The sequence below is a fragment of the Haplochromis burtoni genome, unplaced genomic scaffold (genome assembly GCF_018398535.1).
Source record: "Haplochromis burtoni strain Fernald_Lab_line unplaced genomic scaffold, NCSU_Asbu1 Contig_34, whole genome shotgun sequence".
NCBI classification, from domain to species: domain Eukaryota; kingdom Metazoa; phylum Chordata; class Actinopteri; order Cichliformes; family Cichlidae; genus Haplochromis; species Haplochromis burtoni.
The window spans coordinates 1,720,872-1,738,491 of NW_024582395.1; the positions used below are offsets into that span (position 1 = coordinate 1,720,872).

The 17,620-nt window shown below is 41.2% G+C and overlaps 1 protein-coding gene across 2 annotated transcripts in view; it reads right to left on the reverse strand.

The window, feature by feature from the left end:
- The window catches only part of fbxl17 (F-box and leucine-rich repeat protein 17), a 230,662-nt gene that overhangs the window by 93,967 nt on the left and 119,075 nt on the right, over nucleotides 1-17,620 (reverse strand). The window lies entirely within an intron of this gene.

Consider the following 17,620-nt stretch of genomic DNA (forward strand, 5'->3'; position numbering starts at 1 on the left):
ACGACACAGGTAGGCACTTTTTAATTTGTATGCGTTTGCTTCAGGGAGAAAAAAAAATATGAATGTGTCTATATAAATTTTCTGACAACTTCAGCTAGTTTAACCTCACAAAATCCCAAGTTTAGATAGCAAAGGGAATTAGTCTAAACACACAAAGCGCTGTTTATTCTCGGCTTTATCTGCAAACTAATCCGGACAAACAAGACAAAAAAAAAAGCATCTAACACACCACTACCTGTGGTGACTTGATCTGATAGAAGTCCCAGCCAAAAGAATCCCCTTTGTGTAAAACCAACTCATCATCTCCCAATGTGAACAATGTATCTTTCTCTGAAAACTAATTTCCCTGTGAAAATGGGGTTTTAAGTCTTTCGAGGCCCCTTTTAGAGCCTAATAAACTAATTCCAAGGCTGATGCCGAAAGAGGCTTATTTCAATTTCACAAGGCTTTGTTCGAATTTGTTTTACATTATGATGCTGCTGGGCAGAGGAGGGGGGTTGTTGGGTAATGTTCTCGCTTGTTTTTTTTTTTAATGTATTCAGGTATCTTGTTTTGTTGTTTGAGCTCCTCGCACTGTAAAAGTGAGAAAGGAAAAATATGTACAAGCTCAGTCTGGCTCGTTCTCCCGTTCCCTCTGCGTGCCTGTCCTTCTGTGTCTGCTGATGTGCAATACAGAGAATAATGGGTCACACATCTACTCTAAAATGGTGTATATTAAAATGATAAAAATCATGCTCTCACCGATGCCTAGCCGCAGTGCTGGAAAAGAAGCTCGCGTCTTTCTGCACCACTTTAAGGCTGTCTTTCCATAAAATAAATATTTTTGCTGCACATTAAAGCAAAGTAAATCTCCATAAACCCAGTGATTATTCTCACTATTTTCCAGTTGGCCCGAATAAGCCAGGCAGCCTCATACCAACTGTTGTAAGTCCCTCACAAACAAGCAAACACACACACACAAAATAAAGGACATAGACATGGAGTGAAAGTTGGACGAGTTTATCCTTGTCTGTTTGTTGTGAGCCGACAATAACAGCTATAGAGATGGATTTCATCACATAAAAAACACAAACAAAGAACATGAATGAGTAAAGTTGCAGGCACATCAAAAACCTCCTGAGGGAAAGTAATACGTGCAAAACTGTGGTTAACACACAGGGTGCAGAGCAGTGTAATTGCAGCCACTAATGACTATAATAATATACTTTAACACTGGGCTGCTCAACTCTGGGCTGCCTCTGCTGATTGCAATCATTGTTAATTGCACGTGTTTGAGCCAATTAAGAACAGTAGCAATTTCAACTGTTGCTGCCCTGACTATGTCCGTCTCATTCTAGCAAGTTTACCGAAAATCAGCTTTTCGTTTTATGAAAAACATTTTTTTAGGGGGGGGGGGAAATGTAATCACGGAAATGAATAAAGTGAGGAGTAAGCAATAACTTCAAAAAACTAATTATCGTCAGAGCAAGTAGTGCTAGACGTGCCTTTACAAGACACAAAGATTATGTGTCTGTTTGTTCAGATTAACAACACAGCCCAGGGGAAAGTAAACCTCTAACAGCCTTTAGCCTTCTGTTCTTACTGGAAACTAAATATTGTGCCTGAAAGTACACCAAAACCAATAAAATAACTTTTAAAATGTGAGTTTTATTTCATACGGACAATGCTTTTCCCGATAAATGTAGTGCCACACCTACGATCTGACTGGCCACCCGAGAGGCCACCTCAGTTCTGGATAAATGTGTTCAAAGATATTCTGTATCCAAGACATGAAAACTCACGGATATTCAGAAATATGAAAGCGAGAACTCCAAGCACAAGTGAAAGGAGTAAATAACGATGCTCCCCATTGACTTCCATGTCCTATCCCTCAAACACAGGCGCTGCATCTCAAGGACATGTCAGAGCCTCACCCTTTTAAAATCAAACCAAGTCCACTACTTTAACATTAATCATTGTAATGTTGGGTAAATAGATCAGATCAAAACACATTTACTGAGCTGAGATTGGAAGTGCTGTTGATGACATGATTTTTTTTAAAACTTGAATCTCTGGGTTGACATTGTAGGCACTGCAGCCTGAAGATGGTGTTTAGAAAGTCTCAATATCACTTTTATATTCTAAATATCACAATTAGTTGTATTCTAACTTATTAATAACATGCTTCATGAATTTTAAACAGCTGCACTCACATCTTAACCACACAAGTTTGAATACTTTCACTGGCTGGCAGTGCAAACTAAAGACTGTTTACTGGCAATTGTATCTCCACCACCACTCCATCCTCCTTGCACAGTACTCGTATGCTCTTGCAGCCAAGAGGAAACACTGTTATAGGAGTCAACAAGCCTCATATTGGTTGCATCTAACAGTACGGAAAAGAAGAAACCTTCTTGACAGTTTTACATGTACTTGGTAACAATAATCTGCACAAGAAAGATGAGAAAATACGCAAGCTTTATTGGACAGTCACACAACAAATGGTCGCTTTGCTTTTATGCCACAAATAGCAGCATGGGGCACTTTACAAGCCTCTCCAACAGTCAGAGCGTGGTCAGGGAGAGCAGTGTCATGCCTATAAATATCACCCCTCGCCAAGTCCTGGCATGATGGAACCAGCTGAGCTAGCTAGACGCTGAGGTAACATGTCATTGTGCGGAAACTAAAGCTATTGACAGGCATCCAACTGGCCCGTACTGCAGTGAAATGCTACCCCTAAAGTTACACAGGCACATCTGACTCACGACAGAATGGCTTTCCTTAACTTCCAGTGCCTTCTCTTTTTTTTCTCTTTTTACATTAAGGGCCTTGATGCCTCATTAAGTTTCCCCTTTATGAGACAAAACCATTTGGAAATGTACTGTATACTTCATCGCTGCCACTTAGGCTAAAAAGAAAAATGTTCCAAACATATTCTGCAAAAAGAAAAAATATAATTGTGTAAGAACTTATAAAGCGAAGCTGTACAATTTTCCAATTCTGAAAACACTTGTGATAGGTCGTTTGTGGTTATCCTTGTTCTTCAGAGTACATCAATACATCACCATTAAAATCAGAGCCGTGCATGCCTCTGTGCGTGGTTGTGTTTGTTACCATCCCCATTCCCCTGTTTGAATAGCAGTATAATAGCTTTTACTCATAATACCTATAACTAAGTAAAAAACAGTCATCTTTAAATGGAAAAAAAAACATCTCTTCTAACATTTTTTAGGCAGATCAGCCTCATTCATTCACTGACCATCACTTCTGAGTGTCTGCATGTGTATTTTCACAGATTGAGACTCTCGGGGGACTATACTCTGAATTTCACCTGCTGCACCCATGTAGCTTGCACACACACAGATACATAGTGCCAGCAGCCATTTCACCATGCTCCTGAATGCCATTAATTCCTGTGCCACATCTCCTTAGGTGAGAAACTGGTGACAGAGGCAACCTCGGTGAGAGAAATGTTCCTCCTCTGCATCGCCGTCCCTCTCTTTTCTCTTTCCATCCATATTCAGCAGGTTGAGGCATGCGGAATGAGGAGAGACGGAAGAGGAAGGTGGAGATGGGGAGAAAGGGGGAAGTTGGTGTGGGTGATTGTAAATTCAGCACCAGCGCGTCTTGTTGCACGAGAATGACCCATCATTTCACACTGGGCCAAATGGCATGAATTCATAAATATAAATAACAGCAGCAAATTCATCTTTTCAGGATGGCGTACAGAAGCACAGGCAGGGCCACATTAGAATAAAGATGCCTTCTCTCTCACTATCTTTCTATCCTCTTATTATTACCCACCGCACACCCTTCTTGCCTTCTTTATCAACTTCCACGTTTTCCCAGCTCCTTCTTCCTAATTTCCCTTTTCCTCCACTATCTGCTTCCTTTTGTTGTTGTTGTTGTTGTTCTCTTCCAACCAGTGCATATCTACTTCGTGATGATTCAGAGTTATACAGTATGTGGGAAGAGCAGACGAGTACACAGTTTTTCTTGCTCTCTTATGGAACAATATGCATTAGACCTAACTCCCCTTGCACACTTTTCTACAGTATTGAAACTGCTTTTGAAAAATGTTTCAGGTGTAGGTTTAGGGGTGAAAGAACACACAAGAGACCTACCAAGCTGAAGTAGGAAGCAGCAAATGAGTGGGAAGAGATTGGCCTGGGCCGCTGACAGTTGGATTGATTAACAGCTTGGCTCTGCCTCTGAAAAACTGACATCCTTTGATTTTGTACAGTTCTTCAGTTCTTTTCGCTGCAAATTTCCATCCGCCCTACCCCCTTTGATTGTTCAGCTCGCTGCTTTATATTCTTCTTGGCAATACTCAGTCAAACGTACACACACAATCAACAGTTCTGAATGTGGCTGTACACACTGAGAGGCACACAAAACATTATACCAAGGGCAGATACAACTGATTAGTCAAACTGCCACCTCTCCACACCACCAACGCTAATGGTTACCACAGTAGTCAGAGATAAATATGTCCAATCAGAGACAATCACTGAGCAGGCTGAAGAGGCAGGTGAACTAATGACAAGGATGGAAGAGAATGATGAAATCCTCTCACAGAGCCTGACAGTCATTTGGCAACAGTGAAAACAAGTGGGTTTATTTTTTTTCCTCATGCATCAGGTGGGAACGAATGACACCCACAGCCTCCATCTCTCTCTCTCTCGTTCATCCTTCTATCAAGCTCCCCCCTCACGGTCTCTCCAACTCTCCAACTCCATTTGCCACTTTTCTGTAATAAAAACTCCACCTGAAGGGATTAAACAAATGTAAATACAGGTAAAGTATAATAGCTAGACCAGCACACCATGCTTTTACTCTTTCAACTTTATGTTGAAATGAATATGCAGGCCAAAGTACAACAGACTGCAGCTGCTGAAAATGTTTGAGTTTGAGTTCAGAAAAATAACTGAATAGCTGGATTACTGCCACTCAAGCCTAATTTTAGTGGCAGGTGTAGAACTTTGCTAGAGGTTGAAGCAGGTATTGACTAATAAAAAAGGAGGCAATGTATTTTTCTTTTCTTTTAAGATGTGCTGCAATGCAGAAAAATCAAATCAGACAAGTGTTATTGTTATCGTCAGGATTATTTTACACTTTTCATTGAAGATTTGGGAAAAAGGAGGGGACAATAAAAGCTAAACATCTGATTTATTAAAAATTTGAAACTCGCTGCTGCTACCTATTTGAAATATTTCTGATTGGTCGGTATTTTAAAAAAAAAACTCTTTCTTTGGCATAGCATTTTGTTTTCATGTAGTTTTTCATTGCTACTAGTCTGTAGCTGATACAGATCAAACTGCTGCTAACAAATAGGCCCCACTTTATTGCTCTGCTGTTTATTTTTTTGCGAGTCTGCCAGCTTCTAAGTAATATCAATATATCTGTACTCAACGTCAGCGAACAACGCCAAAGTATTACCTGGTCTGTAATCAGTTCATGCAACCCCTGCATATGGCCCGCCTAAACGATCCTTCTCAGGCAGAGAACCAGCGCATTACTCAGGCCAGCACATGTGTCATAAGCCCTCTGTTGAGTGAATTTATAATGGAAACACAGAGCACAAGCAAAGAAGAAAATGCACTTAAGGGGTGCTTAATCACAGATGTGGCTCCTTGGTCTAAATCAGAAATGGATGAGGAAAACTGGAACTATATGGGCGCATGGATGTTCCAGCACTTTGTGGAGAGCAAAAAGGCTCCGAGGCATTAATGATGAACACTATACAGTTATTCATCTTCCAGATTTAGAGCTTTAAGGAGTTCTTCAAATAGTAATGACTCTGAAAAGATTAAACAAAAAGGTCTTGCTTGGGAGAACATGGTTGATCTAATGTATAGGACTTCGGCCGATGGCGGCGCCAGATTTTAAATCTCTCAAAACATATAAGAGAAAGGTCATACGTGGCTCGTTTTTTTATTCAACCCCGAAATTTTCATGTTGTTTTCCTGTTGCTGCTAAAGGCTCTTTATGGAAAATGGGTACAGTGTTACATGCCAAACAAAGGTCAGTACGTGTGTGTGGAAAACTGAGTCGTGTCAAATCACAAAGGTCAGTATGACGCCTGCTTGCGAGAGGTAAGAATTTCTGTGAGTGACTGGTGCCTTCGGTATGAAGAAAAGGCCGCATCTGCTCAGTTTATTCACAGGATCTCAGATATTGCAACATTATAACAAGAAAATTAAAATAGATGAACAGTTAATACTGTCCTGCCCATATTCGCGCACTTTACAGTACTTTAGATGTGGGTAAGCAGTTTCACGCTTTAGTCATCTTGTAGGTGTAACTACCGCTGATGATTGCTCTGCAAAATCACATTACAGCTGTGGACTATGAGGCCATTTCACAGAATTAAGCGCACCCCGTACTGCAAACACCATTTGCTTGTGATGTTTCTCGGATAGTTACACTCCCATCCCTGTATACAGTGTTAAACAAATTTAAGAGTGTTTCCATTAACACAAATCACTTGATTTAAACATCACTGAAACTTTATGGGAACCTCTGGAGCATCAAACGCAACAGAGATTTACACCCTCGCCTCTATCCTTCAAAGAAATGGAGGCTTCTTCGGCACAGAAGAAGTATCGTAGCACACAAATGGAACCGAAACAGAACATAATAAAGATAACGTATGTGTATGTGTCAGTAATGAAACTCGCGCACTAATATCTCTAATAGTCGATTAATATATTTATTCATAAGGAGAATAATCGTTTTCTACTTAGTCAGTTGTGATGTACCCGTTCTGCACAGCCACACAGTGTTAAAGAAAAGAGTCTGAAAATCGAGTGCTGCAAACAGACAACAAAGCAATAATGTCACCTCGGAGAAAACGTGTTTAGTTTGGAAGTCCAGGGTCCACTGCTGACACTCGAGTTCCTTTTGATGGAACCAAGACAAACTGCTTTTATTGAAATGTCAAAAACGGTTGAACTAGCATTCCAGACGACTGGCCAGCGTCAACAAACACTGCTGTTTATTTCCTTAACACCTCGCTAAGTTGACTAAACGGACATCCCACGGGTCTACTCGCTACATCACCACTGCTCCACTGAAACTGTAAAGAATCGCATTAGATTCTTATATTAATCTACACAACATGATGGAAACCAAAATATAGGAGGTGGCTGTGGCCTTAACGCTTCTTCTACCCATCTTATTTCTGTGGCTTCTTTCTGGTGTGGGTCTGTGTTGGATATTCTAACAACTAGCCTTTATCACACACACACGCTGCCTCTCCTCGCCGTATGCAAAAGGTGTAGAAAAAAGGCAGTGAAAATGATAACTGATAACCCCCCGGGGCAAATGCAGCAGGTGGCTGAGGAAGAACTGTAAGCGTATGAATGCGCTTTCATCATCCTGCAGATCAAAACAGCACACTAAGGATGGCTTGTTTGATCTTAAGAAATTATGATGTAGTTAATGCCTGAGCAGAATCTGGAGCTTAAAAATCCAATGGCTCTGTACCAAAGAGGGACAAAAATGTCAACTTCGCATCAGCAGGCCGGGATACCTGCAAGTCGATTCCTTTATCTTTAGGAAAATGTCAAAAAAGAGCAATATGCGGAACCTATCTATATGAGAGTCAAATGTCCGTAGCTATACTCTGATCATAGAGTAAATCAAAAACCGCATACAAAAGTATTAACTAACTACAAAGAGCAGTTAGCTCATTATTTATCACATTCAAATGTTTTGTTCTTTTTAAACAAACTAATTAACAACAAATTTCTATCTCACACTTTTTCAGCAGCTAGTGAGCTATCAGCACGGAAAGTTGGTCTTTATTCCTGGTTGTAATCCCCGATTGGTCAACTGTTTATCCAGCTGGCACATACAACTGTCTCAGTGAGTACAAAGGAATTTCTGTCTGAATTACTGAAGAAATCAAAGCAGGCTCAATATTCAATATAATTATTTTTCTTGGAGAACTGTTACAGGACGAACAACGAGGCAGCGCGTAGAAATGCAGAGCGGGTTGGTCTTAAACATTAGAATCACTATAGAATGTAATGTTAAGACTTTTCGTCAAGTTAAGTAGGCATGTAGACAGTCTGCAGGCTCAGTGTTTCAATTTGAAATAAAATAATGAGTCTTTTTTTTATTTAATAGGTTTAATTCAGCAGGTTCACTTCAATAAAGAAAGAACTGCACTGGATGGCAGAGATATAGGTCTCAAGTCCAAGGGCTTGAATTATATGAAAACATAGAGATAGTGTTTTGGAAAAAAGCCCCATTCTATTTAAAATTTGGGAAAATCTTTTGCCATCTTTAACCCATATACATTATTAGTCAGTATATCATCCCTTCATGCACTCTCCTGGGTGTTTCATGCAGTCTCCTTCAGCTTTTCCTTGTTCTTTTTCTCTAGCAAATATCATGCATCTCAGCCAGACTGAAGACAGCTGATTGATTCAATCAGTTTAGGTTATTCCACGCCTTTACCTAAAGGTTGTTTACAGTCATTGTCCTGCTGAATGATGAAGCTACTTTGGCTCCACATTTCAGAATCCCCCCTCTCTACATTCACATTCATTCTGCTGCTAACGTCGGTAGTAAAATTGTGGATAAATGTCAGTGTGTCAGCTCCATTCGCAGCTGTAAAAGCCCAAGCCATGACAAAACCGCCATGTTTGACAGATGAGGCGGTTCGCTGTGAGTCATCTGCAGTTTTTCTTTTCCACCACTTTTCGTTTACATAATTGTAATAAAAAAGTTTTCTTTTGTTTCAGTTTTGTTGAAACAGTCCACCAGTTGTTGTTGTTGTTTTTTTTACCTCTAATGCGGCCTACAGGAAAGTTGCATCTTGTTTTGTATCCACTGAGGTTAAGGTCATGGATAACTGAATACCTACATTCAGGGGAGCATTCTTGACATGCTGTGCAGCCGTAGAGAAATTTTGCTTAACAATGCAAATGATTTTCTAGTTATCCACCAGACCTTTGCCCTTTGGTCCAGCAGGGCATCATCTCACATGTACTTCTTCTTTAGTGCTGAATTAAACTACACAAATGCAAGCAAAGACCTGGTATCCATTATTATATATTAAATAAAATGTGTTAAAGACCAGATACATTTATATTGTGATGTGGTGGTATAGAAAAAAGGTTGATATGCCTATCTTTAACGGTCATCAAGATTATTGGGCGTTAATCACATATATGGGAGTTTTGTTGTTACAAATTCTATGGCTACAGCTGTCAAAGAGGTGGTCATTGTTAACCTGGGCCCTGGAAGATCCAGTATGGAAATCTCGTTCTTTATGATCTGCAAGTTTAGCTCAGCTAAGATTTTATGTTGGATGCCCTTCCTGATTCAACCCTCTCAGTTCATCCAGGCTTGGGTCCCGGCTTGGGATTACACTGCCAAATGAAGCCTAAAATAATGTGCAAAGATGCAAATAAACTTACCACACAGAATATCAGAGACATTTCTATCTTTGTAATGTAGAGTAAAGAGATAAAAAGGAAGAGGAAAGAGCAGAAAGAAGCTTTAACATGGGGGTCTAACAAGGACTGACTTGCTTCTAGAAGAATTGCAGTTACAGTTATTTACAGCATCAGCTTGGCTCTTCACCCCCAGAAATTGCCACTTAAACAAAACACAGACACAAGGACGATCACATGACTTGGCATGGCTTAAGAAACAGAAACTTAAGAAACTTGATAACTGTGACTAATGGCAGGGCACTACTGGTGCTTTAGTTAAGCTTTGTAGTAAAATATACTGTACAACTAAATTGAGTATTTGATTAGATGTTTCTTTTATTTTTAATACAAGCACAGATTGTCTTGTTATAAACAGGATGTGTGTAAATCATAATTGAGAAATATTTGAACATTTTGACATGTGCTCACTGATGCTGGTACAAATCAGCCACGTGGCGCTGTTATCTGGAGTTACTGGTGCCCTATACTTGACTGCAGTCTTCGCCATGAAAATTTGGCATTACCTTAACTTTTTGTGTGAAGCCTCTTTGTAAAACAGTGATGCATGTCCCAGGGTGACTGGTGGGGGTAGTGCACTCAGCTACTATCTGAGCCAAGTTTCCTCGAATACCAATGGTTTGTAAAAACACTCCAACAGTGCCAAATAACTGGCTAAAGCATTCATCTCTCATTTCTAATCCCTGTTAATATTATTATTTCTTTTAAAATTCTAAAGCTGAAAAATCTGTCTCTTTAACTTAACAATGTCCCCATTTTTCCAACCTCTCATCACTCATTCCTTCCCTCTGATCTCTTCTTTACCACTTCCCTCTTTGGCAGAATGATGGAGTAGGGATGTCAATGGAGAGGCATGACAGTCAGATCGTTGGCTGTCACATAGACTGATGTTTGTTTCTTCCCACTTAGACAAATCTGACAGTTTAACAATGAACTTCTCAATGTCCAAACACTTGCTGCGCCTACACGTATACTTTCAGATGTACACAATCATCACACTCGGAAGAGCTATAAGTTGAGCAAGCACCCCGCTGTGTTCGAATAAACGCAAACACGGATACACCGCCACGTGGTCAGATTGGTACTCTGGATCTCATATCACATGGAGTGTGATGAGTTGGAACAAAGGATGTCGGGTCAAAAGGAAACAATGTTTTTAACACTCAGATGCGACTGTTGTTAAGATGTTAATAACAGACATCCTCTTAAGTTAAAGGAAATTCAACCTGCAATATGCACGGTCAACTGCCACTTTCTAATGTACACCTGGGTTAACTGCTCATTAATTCAAATATCTAATCAGCCAATCACATGCACCATGTGCATATACTGTAAGCATGGAGACGTCAAAAGGAGCATCAGAATGGAGAAGAAAGGCGGAATATGGCGTGTTTGCTCATGTCAGATGGGCTTGTCCGATTATTTCAAAAACTGTTGATTAACTGAGCCTCAGTCTCAACTTTAAGGTCAAAATGAAAATAAAGTAATGACAACTAACCAACTGTGACCAAAAGTTCCATTACGGTCTAAATTTGGTGTCACCTAAAAAGAATAACGTCTAAAAACAAAAAAATTCTGTATGGTTACTGAGAGATCAACAGTTTAATCATTAGCATGTTAAATATCCAAAACACAAGAAAGAATATTAGGTTAGTGAATATAAAATAATACAAGACAAAACAGTGATTTAATCTTAAAATCTTCTTATTCTTCTTTAACAGAACAACTACATGCAGAGGTGGTTTTTTTCCCTTTTTGCAGGTGTTTACAGTTGGACAGGGGTTTGATATCCTTCCTACTAGCTCAGCTTCTTCAATAATAGATGCCTGTAAGACGTTACTGTTCTATCTCCAGCTAGGGGGCCGTGAGCCAGCGGTTGCGATGGCTTGTGGAGGGTTATTCATAGAATGCGTGCACACAAGTGCGCACATATACGCATGCATGCACACTCTTCCCATTTCAACCATGCAATCCTGCTCCCTCCTCTCCCAGCTGCCCTATTAAACTGAAGAATCTCGGGAAGTGAAATGAAACTAGTAAATCTTGACTGCTTTTATGATTGACTTGATATGATTTGTATTATAATTTGGACCCGGTGCTCCATCTTGCTCTCTCCTGCTGCCTCCCACCAACTTACTCCCTCCCCCCTTCCTACTCCTTTCATTACTTAGATTGGCTCTTGTGAAATAGGCCATAGGGTCTTCATAACGCGCATATATTCATATGTATACACACATGCTCAACTTTAAAACCTTGCGGTCTCTTAATAAGTAGTTCTAAATGTGGCGTAAAGGCAGCAGAATGTAGGGAGCACTTAAATGTTTTAAAAGTGTCCAACTTTCACCTCAGTATGAGGAGAAAGCTTGAATGTGTAGATGAGATGAACACTTACAGCAAAAAACTGAGAACAAACAACGCAATCAGACCCCTCCCTGCACAGATTGGGCTGACTTCATAAATTAATGTATGAGAAAGCCTGCAGAGATAACCATTGGGCATAAGGGCCTCGGAGAGAATCATTATATCGACTAGGTGATGGACTAACTGACGGACTGACAGACTGATGGAGTGACTGTCTGAATGAATGCTTTGAAATGCAGGCAGTTTGAAGCTGAAAGTCTCAGGGTCTTTGACCATCTGACTCTGAACAGACAAAAGGCAAGAGAGGGCAGCTTTTCCAACTACGGGCCCTTTAGCCTTCTGTGACTTCATCAGAAGAAATGATAACTACAACTCCGGCTTCCACTCTGCTTGGCTGATGCCCTAGGGCAACACTTTCCTCACCGTTCTCCCTCTGTTAGTAAGAGCATCTGTTGAAAATGAAGGCCAAGTCGTAAGTGCTGGCCAGGCCTTTCTACTTCACGCTCAGATCAGGAGCCTAAGCACCTGCAACACCCTTCTTTATAAAACTACTTTTTTTCTAGTGACAATTTGCCAATGAGAATTCAAAAAGCAGGTCTTATCGGAGTAACAGCAGAGAGCGAGCCTTCGCCTAAGTAGCTTTTTAACCTTCTTTTCAAACTAGCTTTTATGTACAGAGAGTTTTTACAAACAGATTTTACATGAGCAGGACAGACTGCTCTGCCTACTCTCTATCACGGTCATTAGAATCCATAAAATGAAACCCAACTCTCAGTCTCCTTACTATCACTGTTTAACTTCTAACCACTATTTTTCCCAGCATAGCAAAAATATCTCCTATGTAGCGAGAATTAACTCTGGCCAAGCTTCTGACACAGCCACAGAAGGGCCTACAGCCACACATCTGTCTCCAAAGCTAAATGAGTCACAGAAGCCTGGGCCCAGTTACCTGCTGGGGCCCCATGTCTGTCCCAGTTGCTGACCACAGGAACACACATGTGCACAATTTTACACAAGGACACAGGCAGAGCGGCAAATACACACACACATATGCACGCCCTTTCTCTCTGCGATTTTCCAGTCTCCTGCGGATGGCACGTGTTATATCAACAACCTTTCCTGCCAATATCATCTCTTTTTAACAAAGTAGGAGCAAATCATTCAGTCTACATTCTGTGGTGAGAGGCCAAGGCAAACTGGATCTGCTGAGGCAATGGCATAGAAGCTCCTGGCACCGGGAGCAAAGCGGGGCAGAGAGGAAATGAGAGGAGAGGAAACAAGGAGAGAAGGAAAAGAGGAGAGGTCATATAAGAGGAGACACGAGGAAAGAGCGAAGTATGGCACAGGAAGCACATTAAATCTATCTGTATGGTAATGCTATTACCTCCCATCCGATCAGCATGGTCCCCTCCGCACTAACTGGCTACCCTCTAGCTTTCATTAGCAACATGAATTATGGATCTGCTCTTGCATCTAAATGCTAAGCATTATGCCATTTGTGATGCATTTTTCCACATTCTTCCTTCTCTTTCTTTACCGACTCCCCTGTCTCCCTCCACCTTATCCTCCTGGTCTTTTCCAGAGTTGCCACAGACTACAATTACTGCAGAACCATTAGGTCCATGTTGACAAAATTTCCATACCATCATATACCCCTTGAGATGCCGATCGTGAGAAGTTTTCAGATACTGCAAGCATGTGCACGCGCGCACACACAAGTGCATCATACAAAACAAAGATTTTCTTCTGCAAGATGTGGCAGCACCAAAACTGTCAAGGTGAAGATGGAAAACGAGGATAAATGGACAAAATAAGTAAATTCTATAAACAGAAACAATGAAAAAACTGTGAGAAAATGCGTGGAGACCAGTAAAGAGATATGAGTTTAAAAAAAGAAGTACGGGATAAGAAGAGGATGAAAGAGTTTCTTCTGTTTCATGCTGCTACAGTGTGAGTGAAACCGCATCAGTACGCCTATTGCAGTGCAGGTTTTTAGACGATGCATCAGTAGAGCGTCTGAAACTGGACACTGTGTAATAACAGCTCACTAAAAACATTACAGCTACTCATAAAGAGCCCAAACTCACTTTAATAGCTGTTGAGATGTTTCCTTTGGTCTGACTCCGGGGAAAAGGAAAACATCAGAACAGGCAGGCGGAGAGATGGGGTTTTGTGTGGACTAATACAGGTCAGTGGATCTGTCTGCAGCTAGATGATCCGTATGACTTTTCTGCAAAGCCCCAAACCAAGTTCATTTGTGTGTCCAGCCGTTCTTTCATTAACAGAGTCACAAATAGCCCCGCTGCGGTTAGATGAATGACATCAACCTCTCATTGACTGCTTTACGAGCTCTTCTGACCAGCGTGAGAAACCATGGGATTGAAACCTCACGAAGGTACGGCCCAACAACCCAGCTGAAAGTACACGTGCAGAAACACACGCACACTTTGCTGAAAAGATGATACACGCACACAGACACACACGTACACACACACAAGCAAAATCTACAGAACAGCGCTAGCTTAGACCGCACATACTTTCCCATGCTGATGGAGGAGTTACTAAGTTTTACAAGTTGAGTTTCTCCTCCTAGCCACATTTTTGGGTAAAACGCAAGATCTTTTTTGGAAACACACACCAAAGCAGACTTTTAACTCATGATTCAGATTGTTATAGTTGGAATGTGAACAGAGAGCACATACACATCACAGAGAACATTAGTTCTTGCCACTGTATGCCCTCCCCCTCGCAAACTCGTAAAGCATCATCAGATTACAACAGGAGGAGAAGGTCAATCAAAAGGCAAAAATACAGACACTGGAGAGAAGGACTGGAGGACAGTTGGGCAAAAGGTGTGTTCATATTGATGGGAGCACTTCACTGTGCATCCATATGAGCTGAATGTGTTTGCGTTTTGGCAGAGTGTGAGGCAAATAGCACGACAGAGAAAAGAGAAGATTCAAACAGTACAACATGGAAGAAAAACATTTTGTAGCACACCCATACACAGAGACAAAAACAAGCAAGCATCTCTCTAACCTTCCCTGTTACTGTTGGCTCTTTGCAATCAATACACTGAGATTGGAAAAACTGTCCCACAATGAACTTTTAGTTTTGTCTAAATGCACAGAAAGAGATTATAATGAAACAAGAGAAGAAAGTCATGGATGGGTATTTGTGTGAAGGAGAGTTTAATGTATAATCATGTACAGATGTTTTAACTAAAATCTATGAAAGAGGTCTATAAACGTAACCATTTATAGACAGAGAGTGAAACAGAGAACAGCAGAGAGAAGAAAGGTGTTTCCATATACTGGGAAAATAATGCTTCTTGGGGACATAAGCTGAAAACCTCGGACTGCACTTTGCCATCTCACGTTTTCAGTGCAGTGTGTGAGGTATTAGTCCTTTAATAAACACGGAAGATCTTTGAAAAAGGTGCAACTCAAATGTACAGTGAGCAGGACCAGCTACGAAAGCATGACCAGAGAAGCTATAATTACTAGAGGTGGGAATCACCATACATCCCACGATACAATATTATCACAATACTTAACGCACGATACGATATTATTGCAATTTTTAAAAATATTTTGCGATATTCAGATTCTGTACATAAAGGTAAACTTTATCAATATTCATTTATCTAATATCAAAGTCTCACACTCAGTCCTTCTCTCATTTCAGTCAGTTTTATTGTTGACAAACTGAACGGTTTGTATTACAGTCTAGTCCAACTTAACTGAATGCAACCATCTGGTACAATTATAGCTATTCTGAACTATGCAATTTATGAAAACTATGCAGCCCATTCAGCAACTGAAGAATTTGAAAGTAAATTAAAACAAAATATAATTTTACATTAAATAAAAAAGTTTTAAACTTAATTAAAATAAAACATGTCTTAAATTAAAATAAGTAAACTGTCATGTTTATTGCTGCCAAAAAAAAAGTTAAACACATTTGGACAGTGAAGGAATGTCAGGATTCTTGCTCAGAAAAAGGAGCTGATCAACATGCTCTGAAGTCAGAGCATGTTCCAGTCCACAAAAACTTTTTTGTAACAAAATATCGATTTCTGCTGTCCCTGTATCGATACATTATTAGCAAACAAAATATCACGATACTACACAGTATCGATTTTTCCCCCACCCCTAATAATTACAACATTAAAGCACATTATCTCTGTGTGAGTTTATGTTCAGTAAATTATTCAATCATATTTCTACAGCAAATAGCTGCTTCTACAATGATGCTCCAAATCTTTTATATAGACCCTAAAATATTAACTTCAAACACTGCATAGCTAACTTTTGATTATTTCTCTCATAATCAAGTAAGGCTGTTCAATATAATGATATATATCGGATGACGATATAAAAAAGTCTGTTTCCTATTACGCTATCGTTTGTTTCGTGGTGTCGTAAAATAAACTGTTTACGGCAATATTTTTTCATCGTTTTGATGGTCACTGTAGTGGCTATATTAATTTCTTAAAGTTCTCTCTTTCTCTTATATTTAATATAACCACACTACAGACGGACAAGCGCCTGTTTTTATGCGTTGTCGTTAGCAACAGCGACGGTAACACCTTCGCGTGTCCGCTTGTTTATGTTCCACATAAACCTTTCACAATAAAGCTCAAGATCCTGTTGAGACTTTTCAAAATAAACTGAATCACGTGAAAGAGCAGAAGTTTACGGATGAGAAGCAAAAAAGAGCCGTCAGGTGCTAAAAAATAAACCTTAGACTCAAACTTTCAAAGAAAATGGCGGCCGTTACAACTTATGTCTAAAAATGTATAGTTTCATGCATCGGTTAAAACACTGGACTCCTGACTCCTGGGGGGCTCTTCAACTGGTGGGGGAGATTGTCACATCTTGCAGGAACTTTCCTCTCTTCAGGAACTCTCTGCAGGAGGGGGAGATACAGGAGAGGTGGAGGAAGATCTCAGCCTGGGCGTTTATTGTCTTATGTAGTCTGGAAGATGAGTGGATGGTGGGGTGGGTGCAGTTTTCTCTGTGGTGGGGTTGGGTGGACTGTCCCGGGCTCTGTGGGGCCGGGAGGCGCTGCTGCACTGGGCCCCGGTCTGGATGGGCCTGGGCCCCCTTTCCCTGGCGGGTCGCGGAGTATGGGGGTGCCTACTGGGGTCAGCGGGGGAGCTGGCCCCAGGGAGGGGTCACTTGCCCCTCCCTTCCTTCCCTCCCCATCTCCAGCTGCCTCCCTCTTCCCGCTCCACCACAACCACCCACACATGCAGGACCTTGGAGTAGGGGTATGTCACCAGGGTGCAGAGGAGGAGGCACCCCCCGTCCCCTTCTGGCTGCCTCTGCCTCAATTTTATCCCACAACTTAGACATTCACATTACTCACACTCTCATTACACATACATATAGGATCTTGGGGGTGGGCACGATACACGGAATCCAAATTACCATCAGGGTGTACACCTCACCCCTGGCGTCGTTGCCCACCTCTCAATTTTAAATACACGTAGACATTGAGGGCTAGCAGGAGGGACCATGCGCTTACCTGCTGCTCTCTGGCAGGTAGCTCCATGCCCTCCTGGGTTTTAAATGCACCTTAGAACACACATGCATCAACACTACAATGAGCGGGTGGAGGGAGGTTTGGAGTCTTCTCTCACCCCCATTCTCTGCGACCTGCTGGAGCGGGGGGCTAGGAGGAGGAGTTGGCCGTCCGACTGCGGTCTGGAGTGTGGGGCCTCCCTGCTGCTGCGGAGTCGGGGCGGTCTGCCTCCCCCCACCGCAGGGAAAAGGGTAACACCACCTGGGTCTGGGTGCAGTTCCCGG